Source organism: Corvus moneduloides, chromosome 11 (assembly GCF_009650955.1).
Source record: "Corvus moneduloides isolate bCorMon1 chromosome 11, bCorMon1.pri, whole genome shotgun sequence".
In the NCBI taxonomy this organism is placed as follows: domain Eukaryota; kingdom Metazoa; phylum Chordata; class Aves; order Passeriformes; family Corvidae; genus Corvus; species Corvus moneduloides.
The window spans coordinates 18,098,279-18,122,255 of NC_045486.1; the positions used below are offsets into that span (position 1 = coordinate 18,098,279).

At 49.9% G+C, this 23,977-nt stretch overlaps 1 protein-coding gene across 4 annotated transcripts in view; it reads left to right on the forward strand.

The window, feature by feature from the left end:
• Nucleotides 1-283: 283 nt before the first annotated feature.
• Nucleotides 284-23,977, forward strand: part of DAG1 (dystroglycan 1) — a 49,384-nt gene continuing 25,690 nt past the window's right edge. For 2 of the 4 annotated variants that reach the window (XM_032120614.1, XM_032120620.1), the window contains exon 1: nucleotides 20,490-20,627. The gene's annotated coding sequence lies outside the window, so the exon portion shown is untranslated. Of the gene's footprint in view, nucleotides 354-789; nucleotides 874-20,489; nucleotides 20,628-23,977 lie in introns of those variants that run through there. The other 2 variants (XM_032120616.1, XM_032120619.1) reach the window with 2 other exon arrangements.

The following is a 23,977-nucleotide window of genomic DNA, read 5'->3' on the forward strand; positions in this document are numbered from 1 at the left end:
TGAGGCGGGGCCGGGGGCGGCGGGGTGGGGCCGCGGGGGCGGGGCGGGGAGCGGGGCACGGCGAGGGCCCCAAGGGAGAGGGCGGGGCGGAGGGCGGGGCTCCGGTGCGGGGGCGTGGCCGCGAGGGGAGGTGGCACGGGGCGTGGCGGAGAAGGGCGTGGCCGGCGCTGTCGCCGGGCGCCGATTGGCCGCGGCGGGCTCGTGCCGCCGGTTGCCAGGCGCCGCGCGCGCGCGCGAGCCCCGCCCCCCGGGTACGTGCCCGCGCGGGGTCGCGCTCGCGCCGCGCCGCGCCGCCCGCTCGGTGCGTTGGGGCCGCGGAGCCGGTGGGAGCGGGGCCGGGCCCGGCGTGCACGGTGAGAGCGGGGACGGGGGAACCGCGACCGGCCGGAGCGCGGCTGCGGCGGCACCCGCCGGCCGCCCTGCCCTTGGCGGTGGGGAGCGAGACCGGCGGCGGCGGCGCGGCCTGGGCAGAGGCGCGGCCGGCACGGGCCTGGCGGAGCGCGGGCGGCAGGGCGGCTTTCCCGGCGCGGCGCCGCCTCAGCTCGGCGCGCCCTCCGTGGCCTGCGGGACCGGCCCTGTGCCGCTTTCCCGCCGGGCCGCGCTCCCTCCGCGCCGCTTTCCCGCCGCCGCCCTCGGCCCTGGGTGGGCGCCGCGCCCGAGAGTGCTCGGCGGGGCCGGGCGGGAGGCGGAGCGGGCCCGGGGCTTCGAGCGGTCGGGCCAGCCCGGGCTGTACCTCGGTGAGCCTCGGGGCTTCGCCGTGAGCGGTCCAGGTGCTGTCGGTGGCGATAGCCAGCTCTGGCTGTGGGAAAACCCGTGTGGGCGTCCCGGGCTGCCCCCGCTCCCCGGGACCGGCCCGGCGCCGTGGGAGCGCAGGTGGGTGTCCACGTAGCTGGCGGAGTTGGGTGTTCCTCGGGGACAGGTGGCTGCCGCAGGCAGGGTGGCCGGGCAACCCCTCGGCTCTGCCCCTGTGGGGCTCCGTGGGCCCCGCCACTTCCCAGGGCTGACCTTGGCTCCGGGCACTGGGAGCGTGACTAACAGCAGAGGCTGTTCCGGGAGGGACAGACCTGCAGGGAAACTTTATTTTTCAGTGCCCAGTGCAGGTGACTAATGGCAAGTTAGTAGTTCCACCGCCAAAAAAGGTGTAAATGCCGGATATTCCTTGTGGCCTCCCTGGTTCCTTGAAAGCAACAGGCTGCAACGTGGCCCAAGTTTCCAGTGCCCATCAAGTCAACAGGCGTGGATTTACTGAGTTTTGCCACAGGTTTGAAGTTGGCAGATGTGTGTTTTTGGAGTGTAACTAGGTCCTGCTGCTCAGGGTGGGAAGGTGTGGGCAGGGGGATGTGGGACCTGGCTGTAGGGTTTGTGATCGCTCCCTGAGATGCTATGTCTCCCTTGGTCCTGGAGCTTTGTGCTCCTAAGCTTGAGAAAACGCCACTAATGTTCACCTGGCCAAAATGAAATTAAAATCTTTTTGTATTAAAAAAACCCAAGAATTTGCCTATTTTCTCTTAGCCCTTCCAGGCAGGAGCTTCTTTCTACTGCCCACTGCTGTTACATGATGGACTACTAATGCCTCTTGCCTTGGGAGTACTATCCTTAACAAAACTTGCTATTTAACTTTCTATATGGAATGCTGTCTCTTCCAACCTTTAGCTTTAGAGATTCCTTTCCTCGCTTTAGGAGTTTCTAATTCTTAGGTTTCTTCTCACAGTTTCTGCTGCTATACTGAGCATCCTAAACCACTTATTCATTCTTCCCGATGCTTGTCATTGCGCTCTTCTATCCTAAATATAGGGTAGTATGCCAACGGAAGGAGCTTTTGAGAGCAAGCTGAAGTGCTGGGAACACCACTGTTTACTCAGAGGAGTAATCAGCAAAGCCTGGCTGATTCCAGGTCGCGCAGACTCCTTGCTGCAGGAGTTCAGGCTCGCTTCTTTGGGAGTTGGCACAAATGCTCCAATATCTGGGAGATGTTGCTGACAGCACCTGCTGGCTTAGACATACCTATTTCTTTAAGCGTTCTGTAAATAGAGTAGTAAATTGTGCTTAATGGTTGGTATCAGACCTGGAGAATCAGTAAGAATTATGGGGCTGATAGCAGTAAGTGTTCTGCTCTCACTGTGTACTAGTAAGTTTTGTATGGGATTTGTTGGCCCCAAGCACTTGTCTGCTTTTAGAAGTGCTGGTACTTGTTGGTAACTTACCCACTCTGTTCTCCTCATCTCCCAGTGCCCGGAGTGCTGAGCTCAGCTGGTCTCGGAAGCAAAGGATGATGTGTGGCAGGTAGAGTGGGACCCTTTGCCAGCTTCATCTGCGAAGCTCCTGGTCAGAGCTGGCCCAACACTCTGGCTGTGACTTGTCTTCCACGGGCGGCTGCTCTGCAGGAATTCTGGCCTGCCTCTCTTGGGCAGAGCCGTGCTCTGACAGTGAAGCGGTAGCGTTGGAGGGAGGCCTGCTGTGTCCTGGCTTGTGTGAGTGTGCCAGCAGACAGGCCTGAGAGGTGTTTTGGGGCTCTGCACTAAAGACCAGTGGTCCTGCTGGGGACTCAGGGAAAAAAGAACTGTGTGGTTGCAGCAGCTGGATCCTGGGGGAGTTTTCATGCTTTAGTGTCTGCAGCACAGGTGTGAGGTGCAGTGTGTTGTCAGCCTAGCCGAGAAGGTGTGATGGTTCTGCCCTGGCAGAAGTGGTGTTGCTCAACAGTAGGAATGGTGTCTCCTTGCCTTTTCTGTGTGCCTTGGAGAGATAATGAGACAAATTAGCCTGGAGACATAGCAGGGTGCTGTGCCAGCCTGGGGAGGAACTCCAGCTGATGGAGTAAAAGTCTGTCTCATTCTGTCAGTAACAGCTACCTGAAAAGTTTTGTGGGGATGATTTTACTCCTGTTAGCTGAGGAACAGTATTGAGCAGTTAAGTCTAGTGATGATTAATTTGAGTGAGGAAAATGCAAACGCTGAATTCTTCTTAGGCAAACAGGGGTCATGTAAATAAATGCCTCTGGCATTCTTCGTGGTGCTTGCAGACTGTCTACCAATTACTTCTGGTCTCTTGCTGAATCAGTGGGAGGCTGTTGCTCCTTGAGCTCTGGGTACTTTGGTGGTGATTTGGGCGAAATACAAATAAACACAGTTGGATTGACCTAGAGTATCTGAGCTCTTGGTATGCTGAAAATGTTTGTTCTTAGGATGTTTGTGCAGTCTGGAGAGCTCTGTACCTTAAACCAAATTTGCAAAGGACTGTGACCATGTTTAAGCTGTGAATAACAAAATATGAACCCAAAGAACCTGTGCTTTTAGGGCTTGTTCTGTGAGATTGAATTTGAGCAAACTACTGAGGTGCTGCTGGATGGAAAGTTAATGTATTAACCTGTGTGAAGACTCTAGGTAGGTGCACATCCTAGTCTGGTGCCTTTTTCTATCTGTGTATCTCCCTGAGCTTATCTGTTGGCTGAAACTGCCTCCGGTTCAGCTTTTCTGGGATAAAATTCTAGCTTGCCAGCAAGGAAAGTGGTTGTGTATGTTTGATGTTACCAACATTTTTGTCAGTGGATTTTTCATGAGCATTTGAACTGATCTGCTTATGCAGCAGTATCTGAAGGAGATGATCCAAGTCCCCCAGCCAGGCAGGCCCACTCCCTGTGCAGTGCCTGAGCTGGTCACCTGGGGACCAGGAGAAAGCTTCCTGGCTCTTATGGCTGGTTTGTGAGCTGTTCTGGGTGACTGAGGAGGAGGAGAACAGGGCAAGGTGAGTGGCATGGCTTTGATTAGAGTTGGGTAGCCAGTGGGGGCCTCCTGTTTTCCTGAATGCCACGTCCTGTTCAAGGTCACCTCAGTGCTGGTTTCTTGGAGCCTTGAGGCACCCTAGGAAATTCCCTGGAATCTCTGCCCGTGGCAGCAGTGCACCTTGCAAGGTTCTTCCACGTCTGGGGTCCTTTCCCTGGACAATGTGATGGGACCCAAGAGCCAGAGGGGGCTGCAGGGCTACCACAGCTTCCCACAGCTTCTTACTGCAGCCCTTGCACATGTCTGTGGAGAGTTCACAATGGCTCCCAAACCTCAACACAAATGGTGTTCAGCCACCTGGTCCTGGCTGTGTCACTGCCAGCCCATGCCAGTGGCATTGCACTTGTCCCTGGCTGAGGTAGCAGAGGGTTGTGTGGGAAGGCTGAGCTGGGTAAGCCTCACTGCTTTTGGAGCAGACAGGTCAGACCCCAGACATGCCATTGTGGTGCCTGCAATCATCTTGCTTAGCTGATCTGTTTTGTCCCTGGGTTAGCTTTCTGCAGTTTAGTAACCTGGATTGTCCATGGAAGGAGCTTGTAAATCCCCAACCAGGAGGAGTTTGTCAACAGCACAGCACTGCAGGGGGAAAGGAAATGAGGCCCAGCCTGGAGGAGGAGGTGGGCGTCGTCCCCTGTGGTGGGTTAGATCAGAGCAAGTGGTCACCTCAGCCTCCACCCTCATGGTTTAATGCTCTTAAAAGGGCCCTTCTCTTTCTCTGCGTTCAGCTGTGCCCTCTTGCCTCCTCCCGGGGCCAGCTGTGGTGCTGAGCTAATGGACTGACCAGCTGATTCTGCTAATTTGGCATAAGGTTGGTGATTTTTTCAGCTTGACCCTTTATTCACTTTGCACAGCTTTGCAAGGGAAGGGAGTTGGACCATCCTTGGAGGCAGGAAACCATTGGATCAGCAGAGCTCTCCCTTTGTAGTGGTGCTCTTGGCCATAACAGATATTTACTTTTTCAGGGTTGAGTTGTCCCCTCTGTTTCACTGTCCTGCAGGTATCCTCTAGGTCTGGAGAGTAATTCTTGGTGGAATGCAAAGTACTGTCTGACTTTAACATGCAGAGGGTGAAGCTTGGAAATGGCAGTAAAATTTGTCCCAGCCCCACAGCGTTCAGCTTTGGTTTGGGTTTTTCTTTAGAAAACCAGGTTCGCAGCCTCATCTGACCTGTAAAAATGTATTTGAGTGAAGGTTTCCTCTAATGAGTTCTCTTCTCTCCTCTTTTCTCATGTTGTGGTCTCACCACAGTGCTTTTCCATCACTGCAACCCCAAGTAAGGGTACAGTGTGTCTTTCCTGCTGTACTTTCTGAGAAGGGCTCAATTCATAGAGTGTTTACATGGGCAGTTTCTAAAATATTTTATATGCTGGTTTCTCTGAGCATTCCAGCAAACTGGCTCAGAAGCCCCTTCCTGCAGTACTTGATGGTGCAGATAGTCCTCGTTAGGGACCTGACAAGCGGCATTCCTGCCCTCCCTCCTCGGGGGTGAAGAAGTGGTTACAGGGAGGTTTCAGTTTGCTCTCTTGCGTAGTTACAGGCCACACGAGTGCTGGATGTGTGTGCTGAATTCACATGGGCTTCTCTCTTTTTTGAACTAGACTGCATTTTGACTTCAGAAAGCTTAATCTTCTGTGAAGTGTGTTCCTTAAGGGTGAGGATTAGCATTCAGTAATTTTGATGAGTTTCCAGTAGCAGATACTGATCATTTTATATCAGTCCCAAGGGCTAGGGATTGATTTTTGAATGAGCTTGAGTGCTAGTTTGGTTTTCCACTGGAGTGTTGAATCATGGTACGTGATGTGAAAGGCTTGTGCCACTGTCACAACCTCAGATTGCAATGTGGGGACTGTGTGCTGCTGGTCCTTGCTTGGCTGGCTCTGACTGCCTATTCCCTCTTGCCCCCAGATGGACTCTCCTAGGCTTTTTGGGAAACACATCTCTTCCCAGAGCTTCCAGGATTTCCTTGTGTGCGTGGCTTGTGTGGGACTTTTCAGTTGCAGCAGAGAGGGACCAAGATCCCTGTCTGTAGTGCTCGGTTTCAGCAGTCCAGGATGCTGTACAGATTCCACTTTAATGAGGATGGAAATAGTTGTGAGTTTTTCCAGTGTGGCTTCTGGGCCTCTCCCATAAACTTTTTCTAAAGCAGCTCTTCAGTACTGGTCTCTAGCTGGGAGTTCTGTCTATAACAAGAAGTTTCATCAGCTCTTCTCTAGGAATTGCTGAAATGTAAGGTGTGATCTTTGTGTTGTGGCACTTGGGATTCCTGCAGGAAGGCTTTACACAGGTGTGGGCTTCTGGGTGGGGAATGAGAGGCATACTTGAGGCTGCAGTGATTCCCTGTTCGTGTCCCTTAGGCTTTCTGCTTAGGTCTTGACCTCAGTGGAGTGTGAGCTCTCTGTGCTGTAGGAGCCGATTCCAGCATGACAGACCATGCATGGTGTTTCCCCACCCCAAAGGAAATATTTCTAGTGGAATTTTTATGATAGTGCCTGGGGGCCTACATTAAGGGGATAAAAGGTGGTCATTCTAAAACCTTCTCTGAATTCAACTTCATAGGATCCTACCAGGAAGCTACACAGAATCAGTGTAGCCGTGTCTCTTTTTCTCTAAAAATCAGACTTCTGCCTCTACAGATACAGGTGAAAGCTGGCTGGAGACAAGAGTGGGACTATGCCAATTCCAAGGGAGACTCTTCCTCTAGTATTTTTCCTAAAATTCAAAACCTCGTTTGCCTATCTTCTCCTCAAACTCCTTGGCATCTTTCCTTTCTCCTACCATAGCAAATGCTTTAAGACATGTGGGAAAGTATAATTGCAGAGGTACTGGCATCAACTGACCTTAATGGGCACAAACAACTCATATAATTGATTTGTTTCATTAATTCTCACTTTCAGTTCATTGAAAGCTTCTGCAGTGTGGTGTTTGTGCACAGAATAGCTGTTGTATGGGGTGCGTAAGAGGTCCTACATGTTCTGCAGCATGGTCACAACACAGATCTGTCCATCTTGTGTGAGATAGAGCATCAGGAATAGGGCAGTCAGCCTTATTTTAATGAGTGTCCGGGTCAGATCAGGTGGTTTTCAGGCTGGGCATTAATGTTTGTGTTGATGGTGGTAATACTGAGTGATTGGACTGTCATGCAATCTAGCAGGAAGGTCTGTGCCATAGTGCTGTATGTGTTTCCATGGTATCAGTTCACTTCTCCAGGGTGAGCTGTGTGGCCAAAATGCGAAAGTTTGTGTCCTCTACGTGGGGAATTTTGTGTTTCCAGTGATGTTTATAAAGCCAGTGCTTTATGTTTGTCTGTATGTTTTGTGCTGGTTGCTCTTTAAATAAAAAGTTATCACATCTTAGAATAAGATTTTGTTTGAATAGCTGGGGTCAGCCTCTAGGGAGGTAAAAAATTTAATCTTCTGAGAATGACAATTGCTGAGATAAATACAAATCTTCAGAAATGTTCAGAGAAAACTAAAGCAACATGTTGTAATGGTACTGCATGCAAAGCCCATGAACCCTTGGCACTAAACTGTAAGAAAAATGTAGGAACAGGGCTTTACAGCCTCATGAAAACTTTGTAGTCAATGCTAACACGAAAAAGGGCTTCACTTGCTACTGGCAATGATGTAGAATTATATACTGAGGAATTAAAGCCTTGAGAAGGCAGTGGTGCTCCCCTGTGCAGTGATGGTGATAAGCCGGGATAAAAGTTATGTGCGATTCTGTGTGCTGAACGTGGCAGAGGGAAGTACTCCATGATTACCATGGGTGATTTGGGCGTGAGAAGGTTTGCTTAAAGCTTCAGTCAGACGTGGACGAGCTCCTGCACTCTGGAAGCACTGTTCCAGCCTGTGATGTGGTTCAGACACCACCCTCCCCTCAAACCAGCGTCCCAGCACCGGTACCATTGCACTGCATGCCCATTATTCCTGAAAGCTGGAATGCTGACCCTCCTCTTCGTTCTGTGCAGCTCCACCAAAGCTCCTCCAATGTTGTAGTCATTGGGTCAGGTGGGAGTGGTGCAAGTGCTGCTTGCCTCCAGCTCCTGCTCTCCCTGTTGGAGCCGGGTCCTGCCAGGACAGGTAGGGCCGTGCATCTCTGGCCGGCGCCTCGGCGACTGGACGTGGCTGTGTGAGCTCAGCCTGGTCTGGCAGTGGGCTGTGCCTCGCCTGTGGGTATCCCAGGGGAGAGGGGTCGTGGTACTGTCCTGCCGTCACAGGAAGAAGCTGTTTCCTGCAGGCCTCTGTGCTGCATCCTGGTGCACTTTGCTCCAGCGTGACCCAGCTCAGCAGCCTCCAGCCTTTTTCTCTTCCCTGAATGGCAGGCCCTAAAGCCTCCCCTGGAGGTGCATAACTTTGTATAGGGAACTTAATCCTGCCGACTCCAGGTAAGCCTCTTCGCACTTTTTATGGATTTCTTACAGTCTGTTCACATGCTGGTTCAAAACCTTTGCCTTGATACGATGCTTCAGGAGATCCTTTGAGGCACCTTCTCCCTTGTGCCACAAAGAAAGGCAGAGAACAGAGGAGGCAGTGGGATTTAGGGTTTGATTTTTTTCTGAAGTTAAGATGAAGTCAGGATACTGCAGATAGGGCAGTTCTGAAGGCACACCTTGGCCACACATACCTGTGTTTTGTGATGATTGGTCAGTTCACATCCTGCTGCAAAAGCAATCCACCACCAGCATGAGGGAGATCGTGGAGAGCAAGGCTGGGTGCAGAGCTCTGCCCTGGGAGTGTCTTTTGGGCTGGTGTAGTGTGTGGCTCGGTCACTCCAGCTGGGAGCCCAGGAAGGATTGCTCCACATGCTGAAGTCCTTGTTTCTGGTCATATATGGGAATTAAGGCTGGCTAAGCTGACGCCCTAGGCAAGTGTTTAGGGGTGAGATGCTTCTTTAAGCAGTGACTAAGACGATGATTATTAGTGAATTCTGCACAGCTGACTCTGAGCCCTGTTTGGGACCAGCAGTCGTAGTCTGTGCCAACTGGAAAAGGTCAGCTAAAGCTTGGAGCTGCCTGGGCACACGGCGAGGTGTCTGGTTTGGAGCAAGGAAGAGCCACCCTCAGCTTCAGTAGAAGCAGATGGCTCAGCTCTGCAGCCTGAGCTCATCCAGGAGCAGACACCTTTCATTTTCCGGTGTCAGTGTCTACTCCGGTTCAAGGCAGACGCTGCATCTCTAAAGAGCTTTTTTGCTCCCCTCTGGGAGTGGAGGAAGAGTCTTCATGGGAAATTTGGTGATGTAAATCTACTCTTAAGGAGCTTGAGGATCAGCTGAAGTGGCCAGTGTCCTCCTGCTTGGGCTTTGCGGCAGCAGCCATCTGAGCTGATTTGCAAAGCACTTTCGAAGGCAAACAGTTGTCCCATTTATCTCCTCTTCTCAGTGGAGAGGAATTACCTGTGTCAGCAGAGCTGGGAAGTTATTTTTTTAGTTCAGGCTTGGTGGGGAGGAGTATAAGTTTGAACTCTTCTGGGTGTAGCTAGTAAAGATCCTTCTGGAGCAGAAACACAGCAAAACATTGCAGCTCCCCATCTGGGTGGTGATCCTGAACGGAAGCACAGCCCTTTGGGGAGAATAGTGCTGCATCAGGAGCTGATACTGCCAAGCATAATGCTCCAGGTTTTTATCTTCAGCTGGTCTCTTGGACTCAACAGGTTGCCAGTGTAGAGGCTGTTGGTGCAGGAAAAGAGGTCTTGCATTGGCGTCTCGTTCCATTTGTGGTTGGCAGGCTTTAGAGCAGTCCCTCGCTTAGAAAAGTCACATGAGAAAAGCATTTCATGTATTTTTAGATGTCTTTTAAAGTGGCTTAGTGGCTGAAAAGAAACCTGCGTCAGGTCACTTGCCTGCTTGCTGCAGTTTGCCCAGGAGTGCTCGAGCAGACTATTAATGTGGAATAGATCCAGTCGGAGCCTTCTGCTGTAAGGGAATTGCTCTGCCTGCTACCAGGATGCAGCTGGCTGTGGGAGGTGACCGTAGCTCTCAGTGTGTGCTGCTTAGATGCTGGTTAGGACAATAGTGGGAAATGAATGGGAGATGTCCAGCTGAACCCAGTTTAATTTCTCTTTATCTTTGGAATTGTTTGGGTTTTCCTTGGTGTCTTTGTGCAGTGCTTTTGCCCAGTAGTTTGTTGCAGGGTCCATACTTGGTGTGCTCAGCTTCTCAGCTGGTTTGAGCAGATGCTGCTGGCAGAAGAGGTCCTGCCTTTCCCTTGTGCTGGTGAAAGGGAAAAGAGAGGTGGTCCTGCAGACCCCACATCCAGCCCGGAAACTGAGCCAGATAGAAGCTGGCCTCTTGTTTGTCTCTTGTTGCATTCCTTTAATGTGTGTCAGTTCCCAAGTCCACTTCTCTGTGCACTCTCTCATACCAGCACAAAGGGAAAAGAGGAGTGGGATGGGAGAGGTGGAAATGCTTCCTTGGGAAGTTACACCAGCTTAAAATTATGATGATGCTGCTGTGGATCTTCAAGCAGGCTAGGGCACATCTGCCCTGTGAGGAAGAGGCAGAGAGAAAGCTCAGCCATTCCTTGCTCTGTAGATTTTCCAAGTCTTTGCCAACATGCGAGGATGCATAAAGCTTGCAGGCCCCATGTTGAGTGATCCCTTGAGATCTCTGTGGGCCACTGAATAGGAGGAAGAGTTCACCGGTGTAGGAAGGAAGCATGATGCACTGCACTGGAGGGGGAAGTACGAGCTGACATCCTGGGTTGCACATGTGGGTGAGGTTATTGGTTTGTCAGATGTTTGGTGGCTGGGCTGTCATACCACTGCCTGCCAGATAAGAGGAACAGGGAGTCCTGCCCTTTCAGAATAAGCTGAAAGAATGGGAAGCAATGGCAAGTGAGGAGAGCAGGAGACTTGAAGAGACTAGAGAAGCCTCCTCCAAAAGCAGCGGTGTTTATGTAACAGCTAACACCAAATATTGATGTAAATAAGATAAGCTGTGATTTTTACCTTGAAGCATCTGGTGAGGTGACCATTTAGTGACAGTGTGTAGGCAGGTGGGACAAGAGGGCTGGAAAGCTGCAGATCGCTCTCCTTGTTCTCTGAAACAATTTTAACTATAAATGATGAAAGTCTTTGTCTAACAAGAGGAGGAGGCAGCCAGACAATGTAAAACCTGGGAAAGGGGTGTGTTTTTCCTTATTTACTTGCTAGAGTGCTTAGTAACGGAGAGAAGTAACTAGTGAGACTAGTGGCTTTTCTATCTCTTGAAGTCTTTGACTCAAGACAAAGTGCAAGAGTGACTTTAATCAAGAGGTGGAAACTTCAGGGACCCGTGATCGGGTCTCACTAAATGCTGGCCTTCAATATGATGTGGGCGCGGTTTAGAACATAACCAAAGTACAAATGTTGGGCTTTTCAACGTGACCTGCTAAACTGAGTATTTAGCAAGCAAATTTGTTTCTCTTGTCCCTGTCACTTAAAATAAGTGTGGCTGTGCTAAGAGCTCTTTGGAGATGCCTCTGCATCTCACCCAAAGCCCCAAATTGCTGCTTAATTTATGCCTCCTCAGTTTGAGCCCAGGTTTCTGAAGATGAATTTTAAGGGTGACCCTGGAACTTGAGCAGGGTGGTGGCTGTGGCTGGTGAAGGTGCTCCCTGGGGGTCCCACAGCACCAGTGCCTTGCCTTGTGTTGTCTGGGCTGGGTTGAAGGCTGGTGTGTGCTCCTGGGCTGAGGCAGATGGACAGCTGCATGTGCCCCTGGCAGGACTGCCTTGTAGGGAGATGTGCCGGCTGTTTCTGGGAAGGCTCCTGGGGCTGGTTGCTCCTGCAAGCCTGGCCCTCAGGGCTGGGGACATGCACGCCTGGCTTTTCCCTGGGTGTCTTTTAGTGCCTGTGTAAATACCAGCAGGCTTCAGATGCATTGCAGATTCTGGCCCTTTTTTTAAGCCCTAGTCATAAATAGGTTGGTGCTCGCTTGTGGGTCCAGCGGAGCTGTCATTAGAAATGATGTAATGATTAAACTCGTCGTCGTGACGGCTTTCCTGCCGTGCTTCCTTCCCAGGTCTTGTTTTTCTGATCTCTTCAGGGGCATCACAGGTGCCAGGTGAGATACATTTAGACCCTGGAAAAAAGTTAATTTAGCAGAACTTGCTATGAAGTGGTGCTTCTTACGGTGAGACAGACCAGCCACCGTCTGCCTTCTCCTTTTGATGCCGACACTGATTGCGCTTGCTCTGCTTCCCAGGGAGCCTGTCCCGGCTGCAGCACAGCTCTGCACTAGATTTTATAGTTAGTGCTCTTTGGAATAAGTGTCATTTTAAAAGTATCCAGCCAAGAAAGAACACAAGATATAATTCCAGTGACGTTTGTGGATTTTTTTTTTGTTTGGATTTTTTTCTCTCCAGAAGGACAGTGGTTTCTATTAAAGGGAAATGGCAGTGCCTGGCCTTTAGCCCTGGGCGGGAGATGAGCTTTGAGGGTTCATCCCTTTGCTGCAGGGCTGAGGTGGTTTTCTGAACTCCTCAAACAGTGCAAAGCTCAAATCAAGCCATTCCTTGCACATCTGATATTTTTGTAGTTAACCTGTGAAGCTTTTGTGTATGAACCAGAGGTCCTGGGAAGGTATGAGAAACAAGCTATTTTTACTCCATCACAAATAGGGCTTGGCATGTTTATTTTAGACTCCAGAGCTGCTCAGGCCACTGTGGGGTTTTTTATAGTCTTCTACTGTTACTGGCAGATTAAAAAATCAACTTGAACTCTGGAAATCACAGGAAAATAGGGTGCCCCGGTGTACTTGGCTCCAGTGAGGCTCTGAGGAAGCTGCGGGGAGGAGTTGCCTGTGTCATGCAGTGTGCCAGTCTCAGGGTCTCCTGCATACCAGAGAAGTCTTTTCTGAGCTGCCAGCTGTCCATGGACTACGTGCCCTTCTATTGCATCAACTGCCCTGCAGAGGAGCAGTTCCCTTGCTGGGTGTCCTAACTGCATCTGTAAAAAGTCCACAGCTGAATATCTTGAGGAGCTCTGGGGGTGAGAGCAGAGCTTGGCCATGAGGTGAGCAATGCTGCAGCAGGTCATTTGTTCCTCCTGCTCCACAGAAGGTTTGAGTTGCCAGGTCACCAACATAGCTTTGAATATTTTTTTTTTGCTGCAGACAAGCTCACCAGGCAGCAGGAGGTGAAATTAATGAGACCGGCTCATTTTCCTCCTGCCACCGGAGTCTGAAAAGGGAAGGATTTAGGTCAGTCCTGCTCCAAGAGTGGGAGGATGCATGGAGGGCCCTGTCCCTGCATGGCCAACTCTCTGCTCCTGCTGACATCGTGTGGTTGAGTAGTGTCCCTTTAATTGCAGGTGTGCTTTACACAGGCACTTCCAGCTTCTAAGCTCTTTATCCCAGTTTATTACTAGAAGTAATTAAAAGTGTGGCTAGTGGTGTGTTCACTCTGTGGTGGTGGTGGTGTGCATGGTGTTCAGCAGTAGGTCAGCATTGTGCAAATGTGTAACACAAGCAGCCCAGATTGTCTCTGCCCACGCAGGCTTAACCTCATCACTGAGGTGCCTGGTCAGCAGCCAGCCCTGACCTCTGGGCTGGGGGGTCCTGCTGAGCCCCAGGCTGATCCAGCCCCTTTGGGGTGCAGGCTGGAGCTGCAGCTGACCCGAGATGCTGCAGTGTTTATGGTGAAGCAGCACTCCACCAAGAAGCCAGTTGAGTTATTGACTGTTTAATTGATTCTCTAATAAACAGCACTGGTACTAATTTCCAGTTAGAGCATTTTGCACACTTAGGATTCTAAAGCTCATCATTATTACTGCTAAATCTGACAAATGGCACCGCTGCTGAATGGCAGGTCTGTCACCCTTCCCTCCCATGTCACTCTGTGTTAGTGTGCAAGTCCACCCCAGTTTGCCCTCCCACAGCAAGTCTTTTGGCCACAGACCAGGTGGAGAGTGCAACAGGTTGTCTGGGGCATTCCCTGGCATCCTGGGGGGTTCAGTCTGTTCTTTGGGGTCATGGCTGTCCGTAGGTTCCCCTCCTCTTACAACAGGAAGGTTGACCCTCCTTTGTTCTCTATCTTACACCTTGTTCTCCATTTTTTCCTATTTCAGAACCCACCTCTTCACTGCCCTTGTCCCTCCCTGTCTCTGCCCAGACTCCCACGTAACAGCCCTGTGTTACTTTCTGCTCATTGCTTTGAACTCTGCTGCATCTGTACCCAAACCCGGTGTTTGTGCTACATAGGCAGTTTCATCTCTCAGCCTTACATGACTTGGTGTCACCGCAGTGGCCTCACAAGTCTCCACACCCCAAAGCTCCCCTACATTTATGTGGTGTGTGTTGGCTACCCTACACCAAAGACAAAAATCTCTAATACAAATACTGCACTTCAGCCTTGATTCCTCTCCCCATGTCCAATTAAGCAGTTTCTTAGGTGCAATCTGCATACCAGTGCAGGAAATTAACATTTTTCACGGTTTTTAGGTTTACCCAGCATCCTTACCCTGGAGCTGTTGGAACTGCTGCCATGGCTCCCTGCAGAGGTCCCAGCTAGCCATGGCCAGCAGTGCTCCATCAGGACCTCTGGTTGCATCTGTCCCTGAAGAATTTACAGCCTAAGCTGTAAGGATGGAAAAGGAGATAGCGGGGTCATGTAGCCCTGTTCCTGCTGAGCAGTCACAGAGCTCCTGTAAGCTGATTTAGCTGATAGTGGTGAGGAACACTGACAGGCACTTACCTGCCCCAGGTACCTGGCCTGGCAAGCATGTGTTCTCCCCAGCTCCCCACAGCACTGATGGAGATAACTGCAGTACCCCGGGGGTGTTTTCCCCCTCTCAGTTTCAAGAGCTTGATGAGCAGGAGGGGTTTGTGGTGAGGATTGGGCTTTCAGCTTGGTTATTATCTGTTCGGTTGACTTAAGTCTGGCTTTCAAAAATAGGTAAGGCAGCCAGGCTCGGAGTGTCTGGCCTGTTCTCCAAACAAAACGCAAGCTTGGCCACAGCGCTGTGTGTTTTGGATTAAGCAGACCTGAATTTATTTGTCAATATTAATATTTGTGTACTGTAAAGAGCCAGTGGAAGTCTGTGCTCTGAAGGTTAAGCTGTGTTTTGTTGGTATCTGGTGCTCAAGGAGCTGTATCTGTAATGGCATGGGTGCTGGGGAGCAGGATCTGCCCTTAGCCATACCCTGCTGTTTGCTGATGCTTTGGACCTTCCAAAAGCACAGCTGCTGTGTCTGGGTTTTCCCTTCTGCAAGAGGGTTCAATATCCCTGTGAATGCAGTGTGTTTGGGTTGAAGTGCACGGGCTGAGGTCTGTGTGTAGACAGGATACCCAGGTTAGGACACAGGATGATCCATTTTCCCTGTGCATGCTTCTTTGCAGTGTCTTTAGAGGAGCAGGGCCTTTGGGGAGCTTTGGCATGTCTGCAGTGTAGTTGGCTTGTTATGTGCAGTACTTGTGTCCTGGCAGCCATGCTCACTGCTCAAACGGAGCTCCCAGAAATTGCTGCCAGTGGAACGTACTGTGGCTTTGTCAATGACAAAAATACCTAGTTCTTGAGAGAGTTACTTTGCATGCAGAGTTACTGGTGTATTTTCTTTTGCTTATTGGCCTGTAAAAACAGGTAAAAAAAAAAAGGTAGATTTGAAAAGAAACCCATTGTTGTTGGTTTGTGAATAAAGATATTTTAATCCACAGAATGTGATGTACTGGTAGAGACCTGATGTTACAATACAGAAGAAATGTGTTTGTAGAAAAGCACCTAAAAAAGACCTAAAAATGATTCTATGCCATACCCTAGGTAGTGCAACACAGTTTTAAAAATCAGCAGCAATTTTGGCTGGCAGCCTGCAGGTCTAAAATGTGAAGCATTGCACTGCACTTGACTAATATAATAAATTTTGAAACAAAGTGATTTAAAATACTTATTTATAGAAAATATATTCAGGGACTGGAATGCAACTACACTAACACTTAATATATTCCTGGAAGAGTTGTGTGGCTGGTCAGCGTTTGTTTTCCAAACTCTATTTACAGCTCTTCCAAACATTTCCATAGGTGTTTTGGACAGCTTTTCCCTGGCGTGCTGCAGCCCATGGCTGCTGCCAGCAGATTGGGAGAGCCAGTGTGACAGAAGGGCTCTGTGCTGACCCCCCACCACGGGAAACTTGCTGCTCTTGCCTGACAGTCCCAGAGCAGGATGCTGGGGAGGCTGTGATCTCCTTCCCCACCTGGCATGGGTCCCTTTCCCCGGGACAGGTGCAGCTGTGTGCTTAACCTTTGTTGCCAGAGGAATTCAGCCCTTCTGCCAAATGCCTCATTCTTCCTTTCCTGGGATGATCCAGCCTGTCCCCTGCTGAAACGGCCCTTCCCAGGGTCCTTGGTGGCAGGGCCTCTCCTCCTGTGGCTCAGGGTGACCACACACACTTGTCCTCCTCATGCACCCTTGAGCAATTTGCTTTATTTCTTTTATGTCCCGTGTTTGCTGCATTGGCTTCACCCTGGCTTTTCTCATCCTCCTGATTTCCTCAAAACTTGGGAACATGTCAGGTGCATTTTTTCAACAGAATATCCCTAAGGGCAACTCTTAAATAATCCTCTCGAGGGAGAGGAAACCAGAAGGGTTGGGGGAGAGTGTCCATAACCACCTTATCGCTTGCAGCCTCGAGACCTGGCAGGAGTTGAAATCAATGTGTATGTTGCTCCTGCAGAATAAACAGCCTTGCGAGGACTTTGGCAAGCAGAGCCGGAGCCGTCTCTCCGAGGCCAGGGTATAGTTTGTTTTCTGGGACAAAGACTACTTAGACATCTGGATTGCATTGGGGATTTTAGGGGAAAGACAAATTATTAGTTTGCTGTGAATGGAGAATGACTCTGATTGCTCTGTGAGCGTGCTTTTGCCAGCTCACTGCTGCACGGGCTCCATCCACGTTCTCGTGCTTCAGAAAGAGAAACAGCAACTGTGGAGGCTGTTGGCCGTGTCCTGGGAATGGGGGGCTGAGCAGACCTTTCCCGACCTTCTGGTGCGCTGAGAAAACATGCTCATTTTATGGGCAGTTAATTTATAGAAAGTTCCTGTTTAAATTTCCTCCAAGGGCCATAAAACCGGAGGACAGCTGCACGCATTAGCTGGCTAATCAAACACTGCTCACCCCTGGCTTGCCCTCCCCTTCTCCTCGCCACCACTAACTTTGGGCTCCTTCATGTGAATGTGTCAGCTTTGGGAAATACACTCAAAAACTGTGTGCAGAGGAGTGGCTGGTGCTCCCAGGGTTTGGGGTGTCCTTTCGAAGCCACAGGTCTTGGGACTGGGCTCTTCCCCAGAAGCGTCCAGGGTCAGTCAGATTTTGTATCGCACTCTGCCTGATTTTATAAAGGCTCTGCTGTTCTCTCTGCCTGCAGGAATGGTGCTGCCTGCCATGGAAATATCCACCCTGGGCTGAAATCAAAACTTTGTTCACATTTTGCTCATCTTCCAGGCGTGGGGAAAGCTGCAATTGTTTCCTGCTGCCTCCTCCCTCCTTCCCCAAAGACTGGAAATAAGTAAAACCTCATAGATTTGTTTGCAGTTGTGTGTGAGTTCATCCTTCGGTGAAAGGAGATCACTTTAGATGGGTGCTGGGGCACTCCAGAAACGCGGCTTTGCCTTGGCTCCTCGCAGCAACCAGCCTGATAGGATTTCAGTATGGGTATGTGTTCTAATAAACTTGATCCTAATAGCTAATTTTGATCTAGTTTGACAGAGAGGTTGGGAACTTAGACACTGAATCTCTTTAGAGCTCCTCAGAGCTGCTTTTTCCTATTCTGACAACAAGCAGGCTCATGTTCCACCCTCTGCTATAATTGGACCGGTTTATTTATTTTATTTATTATATTCACCTTCTCACCGTGTTAAAACTAATGATGAAAAGGAGAAACTCCTAGCCCATGTTCAGGACTAAAAACCAGAACTAAACTCCTGCTCTTGCCCTCCCAGCAGTATCTGCTGCTGCTCCAAACAGCTGTCCTGCCTGCTCTCCCTGCTGCCCGTGCTCATCAGCTGCAGGGAAGGCAGCAGAGCTGTCTCTCTTTTGGAGAAGTCGGTGTGTTCTCATATCCTTATCTCCCTTGTGTTCTAGGGAGTGTTTGACCAGTGCAGAAAATTACTTTGGCTGTGTGGCTGGAGGCTGCAGAGACTTTTTTGGAGCCCCCTGCTTTATCTGCCAGGAACTTAATAGAGGTATGATAGCAGGAAAGAGCAAAGGTGAGCACGTAACACCCATTACAAGTTTCTGAACCTTCAAGGGCTCCTGCAATAAACCCCTTCAGCAGATTGCCCAGTGTGATGCAAGAAAACTGGCTTGGTATCTCTTCATTTTGTTTAAGCTGGGGCCTGTTTCCCTTCCTTTAAATCTCTGCAGCAGTTGGGGAAAAAATGCTGCTGATAGAAATGCCAGGAATGTGCACAGCAGGTGGGGACTGGCAGATGTACTTATCAATCACGACAGGCTGACGAGTGGTTTATTCCTCTAAAGAGCTACTGTTTGCCTCTGGCTTGGTTTACTCCCGTCTTCTCCAACTCCCTCCAGCCTCTACCGAGGTTCAAGTTAAGAGCAGGGTAGATTTCCTGGTTTTCTGGAGCATGCCATGCTTGGTGCAGGACTCCCTGCTCCAGGAGGCCAGAAGAAGGGGAGGCCAGGGACAGACCCAGTAAATCACACTGGAAGGGTTGCAGCAGCACACCTCATCAACAACATGCCACATCTCAGGGACGGGATTTGGGAAGTCTTGCTTCCATAGTGCCCAAGCAGAAGACAGACTCGATTAGTTAATTGAATTTGCTGCACTGTTGCTTTTCAAACCATTACTTCGTATCTCAGAGGAGGCTAGAGTTATTTCAGTGGACAAAACCCTGTTTTAAGAAGGTGGTGCTTTGAGGAGATCACTCTTATTTTTGAGTGAGAAGACTGACACTCTGGATTGCAGATCTGTGCCTGTGAAAAGGGGAGCAGGATCCTCTGTTCATCGGGGGTTCAGAGAGATTGAACCATGGTTTGGTGTGGCTGCTGCTGATTTTTTGAGCACCTTTCACTTCATATGGAAATGCCTCTTTGTAACAGGGCAACCCGATTTACATGAAATAACAGGCGAAAGAAAAGCCTTTATCTGTTGATCTCCAAGCAGCTTTCCCGGGAGCGTTGGCAGTGTATGTTACAAGCAGAGCAAACCTACAGTCACAAACGACATTATGGATGCTTTTCCCTCCGAGCTTTCATTCTGGCTGCTGTGCTTGTGTCAGAATTCGTGTGTTATCCCAGTGCTTTGGATCCACTCCATTTCTGTGCACTGGGTCTTGCAAAGCCCAGAATAAGCCACAGGCTTGCAGATGATGTGATTAGACCTCTCTTTAAATGGCTTGCAGGTATTTTCTCTGGCTACTTCAGCTGGTGTGGATCTTGCTGTTGTCTGCAGTGCTCTGGGCACCCAGCTCCAGTTCACAGTGGTTTGCCTTTGTAGGGACGTTGCTGATGTACATAGTTGATATCTTTAAGAAAAATGAAGGCACATCTGCCCCAAGCCTTCTTATCAGTTTTTCTTCAGATTGTTTCTTGGTTTTATGAAAGAGCAGTGGAAGAAAGAAATAGCTTTCCCAAGGAATAAGCACAGCGAGAATAAGAGAGCAGGCAGGACTACAACACAGAATAAAGATCTCAGAAACGTCCCTTTTCCCAACAGCAAAGCGCTCTTTCCAAACTCTGCTCACAGGGCACCACCTTGGCTAAAGGGGGCTTGTGTTGGGAGGTGCTGCCTTCAGATTTTCGAGCGGTTTAGCAGCAGTTGAAGCAGCAATTCCAGTCACAGTGCCATTCCCAGTGCTACCTGACCGCATCCCTCCTGGAGCACCTTGCCCCTGGCCTGTGGACTCTGGCATCCGGCCTGCTTCCGCTGCCCTGCCCAGCTCCCAGCGGGAAGTGGGTCAGCTGGTGAGTAATGTTCCCATGGAGCTGCCTTCAAGGGCAGTTACCGAGCAGGGCGTAGCGGCGGTAACCACGGAGCGCGCACGTCCAGATGCCGTGAGCCCCACAGCACATTCCCGAGGAGTTGCCTCCCACTTGCAGTGATTTGGCCAGAGCTTCCTCGTGCAGGACTTTCCTAAATCAACTCCCACTTGGAGTGGATTCAGGCTCACGCTTCGGGTGTGGGATGGCCTGCTTTAGCTGCTGGGGCAGTTCTGCCTCCGCAGGGCAGCGTGGAGCAGCGGTGTCTGGGTGACACCAGTCACACTACCTGCCACAGAGACTGTCTGGAGTCGAGTTTAACTCTTGAACTGAACTGCTCGCACTGGAATTTCCCGTGCCTGAATTTCCATGCTGTGTCCCCGCCTCAGGCTTTGTTTCAGGTTTTCAGCAGAAGCAGTTGAGCAATTTCCAAGAGTTAAAGGATTTTTTAAAAAGTTTTATTTTGTCAGTATTTAAAAACCAAACAGCCCCAAACTGCTTATATTGAGATGTGCCTGCGTGGCACAAAGGCTGCATGGAAGGTTGGCGGCCCCAGGCTCTGATTGCAATGGATGTGCCTTCTCCCCTCCCAGCAAAATGCCCTGTATCTTACGGATCTTATCAGGTTACAGGGGTCTGCAAGGCTCGCAGTTCACCAGTGCTTTGTAGACTGGTTTTCATAGATCCTGTCCATCCAGGACCTCCTCCAGCCCGGGGCCTGAGGGGCTGAATCATTGCTAGGAGTGGGAGGGAGGTGCTGCCACTGCCACTATCCCAGTGCTGGGAGCAGGATCCAGTCTCTCCTGGGCTGCGTGCCGACAGTCGTGGATGGGTGATGGGCTTGCCTGTCCCAAAGGCAGAGAGAAGCTGGAGTAGGGGTGGAGAAAAGCAGTAAACTGGTACTTGCTGGGACCAGCTCACAGACAACCTTAATTCTCAGGTATTCTGACTTTTAAACTCATTTGCAGCCTTGAGCTTTTAGTTGTTGCCTGTTACCTAGAGCATCATCATACTGTGTTGGGAGAGGGGGCTTTAGGCTCAGTCTACAGCAGTGAGCAAAGCTCCTGGCTGACATAAGGTCTTGAGGAATAGGTGAGAAGCAGTCTGGCTGCTGCTGCCTGCAGTAGGAGGCATGATCATTACCTTTGAAAGCTTTTTGTGTGTGTGTGGAAGGTGTCTCAGATCTGTAGCCTGGATTTGTTTGCTCTGAGCAGTTGACTGTGGTGATGCTGCTGTGTGGACAGTGTTGTGGTCCCTGATCAGACAGCTGCTAAGTGAGTGCTTGGTGACTGTAACTAGTATGCCACGTTATTTTTGGCATAGTGTCTCTGCTTTATAAGGGATGCACTGATGCTGCTAAAACCACATTTTCCCCCTACAACCCGTTATGAAGCTCAGAAGAGGCCAATCCAGAGTTACTCTTCAGAGATGGGGATGTTGCGGAGATCCTGGCTGTGGTGTAACTTGGGTTTTGTTTTTGGTTTTTTTTTTAACTTTCAGCCCAGCCCCTCCCCTCCAGGTGAGGAAATGGGGATTTGTGAGCAGGCTTTGTAACTGGCTCAGCTGAATTACCTGTAAGTTCCCTGCCCACATCTGGGCTATTCTGCATCCTCCAAATGCTGTAAAAGGTGCAACAAGGTGCCGCAGGACTGGCCTGATCTCATCCCCGAACCAACAGTCTGTTAAAGACAGTGAGCCAAGGAAATCCTGTGTAACCACTGAAGTTAATATAAGCGGAGCAAAGCTTTGGTGCGTGTTGTTGGGTACCTAATTGCTGCGCTTGCCACCTGGGGACTGGAATTGCTCTCTGGCTCTGGAACCTGAATGGGATGTACTGTGATAAGCAGTTTAATTGTTTCCCCACATCTGCAGCAGCTCTGTAAAGCGAAGGCAAGGTGAACACACCTTCAGAGCTCCACAGCCTCCCTGCAACTCCAAGACTGCCTTTTTTCCTGCGGTGCTTGTGCATCTCTCTCCATAGAGCCCTTACGCTCTTACTAAACTGTTTATGTTCTCCTGTGCTGTTTGATAGCAGTGAGCCCTCACATGTCTCTGGGGATTATTTCAGACTTACCGAGATATAGGTGCAACCATAGGAATGTGACTGTGAGAACAGCAAGGATAGTCCAGTGGGTGCTCAGTAACAGGATGCCCTCTTAAACTAATTACTGGGATTTGGACATCGCATTAGCAGTGAAGGTCAGGCGAGTGCTGAGCCGAAATCAAAGTGAGAGTGACTTGGGGGGGTGGATTCAGAAGTGATTAAGGACAGATGCATTTGTCTGCTGTTACACAGCTCTGGGAACACTTAGGACTGTTGTGGGTGGCTGTTGGCTGGGAAGTGGGGCTGTTGTCATTTCTCTCCCGAGGTCATCAGCACAGGCTGTGCCTGGGGCTGGGCTCTGCTCTGTTCTGGGTGCCCCAAGGCAGAGAGGGTGGTTCTGTGGGAGCAGAGCTGCAAGTAGTGGAAGTAGGGGCATAGAAGCACTGCTAGTACAAAGGGTTACACAGAGTATGTCTAACTTGGCTAAGATGTGAAGGGGAGAGTGGTTTTTGGGTGTCCAAAACACACACAGTGAGCAAGAAAAGATGATGCTTGGCTCAGAGAGGATCAAATTATTACAAAACCGAGCTGAATGCTGGTTTAATTTTCCTTGTTGCCTCAGAATGGCATCCAACTCTGTTTTCCTGGGGCATACATTGGAGCTCTGATGACTTTGCCCCCATTCTTGGGATTCTTGCAGAAGGAGTCATCCCGTGCTCCACTGTGTTTCTTTGCACTGGGAATGAAGTCAGTACAGGATCTGCCTCATCTTATTCCATTTTTTCTCTTTATAACTTTAAATTCATGTTTTAATCTGCCCACTTCAGTTGCCCCAGCTGCTGCCATCTTGCATGTCAGTGTGCAGCTGTGAGTCCATGCTGCTGTCCCTTCACAGCCATCCAGATTGTCACCTAAGAAGCTGTGGGACACAGTGTCAGCGAGCTGGGCAAGCAGCTTTGGTCTCCTGTGTAAAAACTGCAATTGCAAGTCAAAATAGAGGGATGCAGCCTTTGCTCACACTATTTGAAATACACTGTAATTTAGGGGTTTTTTCCTCATAAACATTCAGGTCTTGCTTTCAACATCTCTGACCTGTACAAGATGGAGGAGGGAAAAATTACTGGATTTTTTTCTGCTGTGGCTAAACCTCAGGGCCATTTTCTGGTCTGATACCAGATACCATGCCAGCTAGTTAACTGTTGCCAATGTGTTACACTACACAGGCTCTGTGGCTGCTTATAGAAGGAAAACATAAGTTTTCCTTGTCTTGTCCTTGCAGTCTCTCTGCCTCCCCTTTCTTCTGTGAATGCTCTTTACCCAGTTTGTCCTTGGGTCCCAGTTTTGAATAAATTGTCTGGTGTCTGAGCAGGACAGTTTGATCCTATTTTTAAGTCCTTTGGACTTTTTTGTCTGTGGAATTTGGGATCAGGGAATGGCAGGATGTTTATTTTGGAATTGCTGCAGGGGGATTGCTCGGAGCAACCCCTGAAACTTCCTTGTGTGAGAGAGGAGCAGGTTACCCTGCACAATATTTAGTTAACCTGGCTTTGTGCTGTCAGGGTTGTTTCTCTGGCCCTTCTTGCCCAGATCCTGAATGCATGATTCCTGGTGTAAGGAATGAGCTTGAGCTGTGGCTGAATGTGTCCTGTTATCCGTAGGGATGGGGCAGAATGTTAGTGTTTAAAAAAAAGCTTAAATCTCACTGATACTCTCTGCAGTGAGTAAGTCTGGTCTCGCCTTGAAATAATTGAACTTGTCTCTTGATTTCTCAATTCCAGAGCAGGGTGGGGAGAAAAACTGGAGCTATCTCTGCATCAGTGGACTTGTGATGAGCAACTCCAGTCTTCCCTGCTCCTGGCTGAAGCCATTGAGGCCATGGTCAAAACCAGATGAGGGTTATTTTATAATTACACAGTGCAGGTAAACAACATAATTTAGCTCAAATATAATCCAGTGAAATTAATGCAGCAGGAATGCAATGCAGACTCTGTTAGTGTCTGGTCTTTTAAGGTTTTTCATTTAAATCAGTCTTCCTGCACCAGAGCAGTTGGGGAGGAGATGGACCTGTGAAGCCATGCACTGTCCTTCTGCCTCAGTAAGCTTGTGCTCTTGGAGCTCTCTTGCTTTTGGACTTGCCCTGTGAAGGAAAGGGTGGCCAGCTTGGGCCAGAGCTGACTGTGAGGAGCAGAGAGTGTCATTGAAGCAATCCAGCCCTTCACTCCTGGTCTCCAGGAAAAGAAGGCATC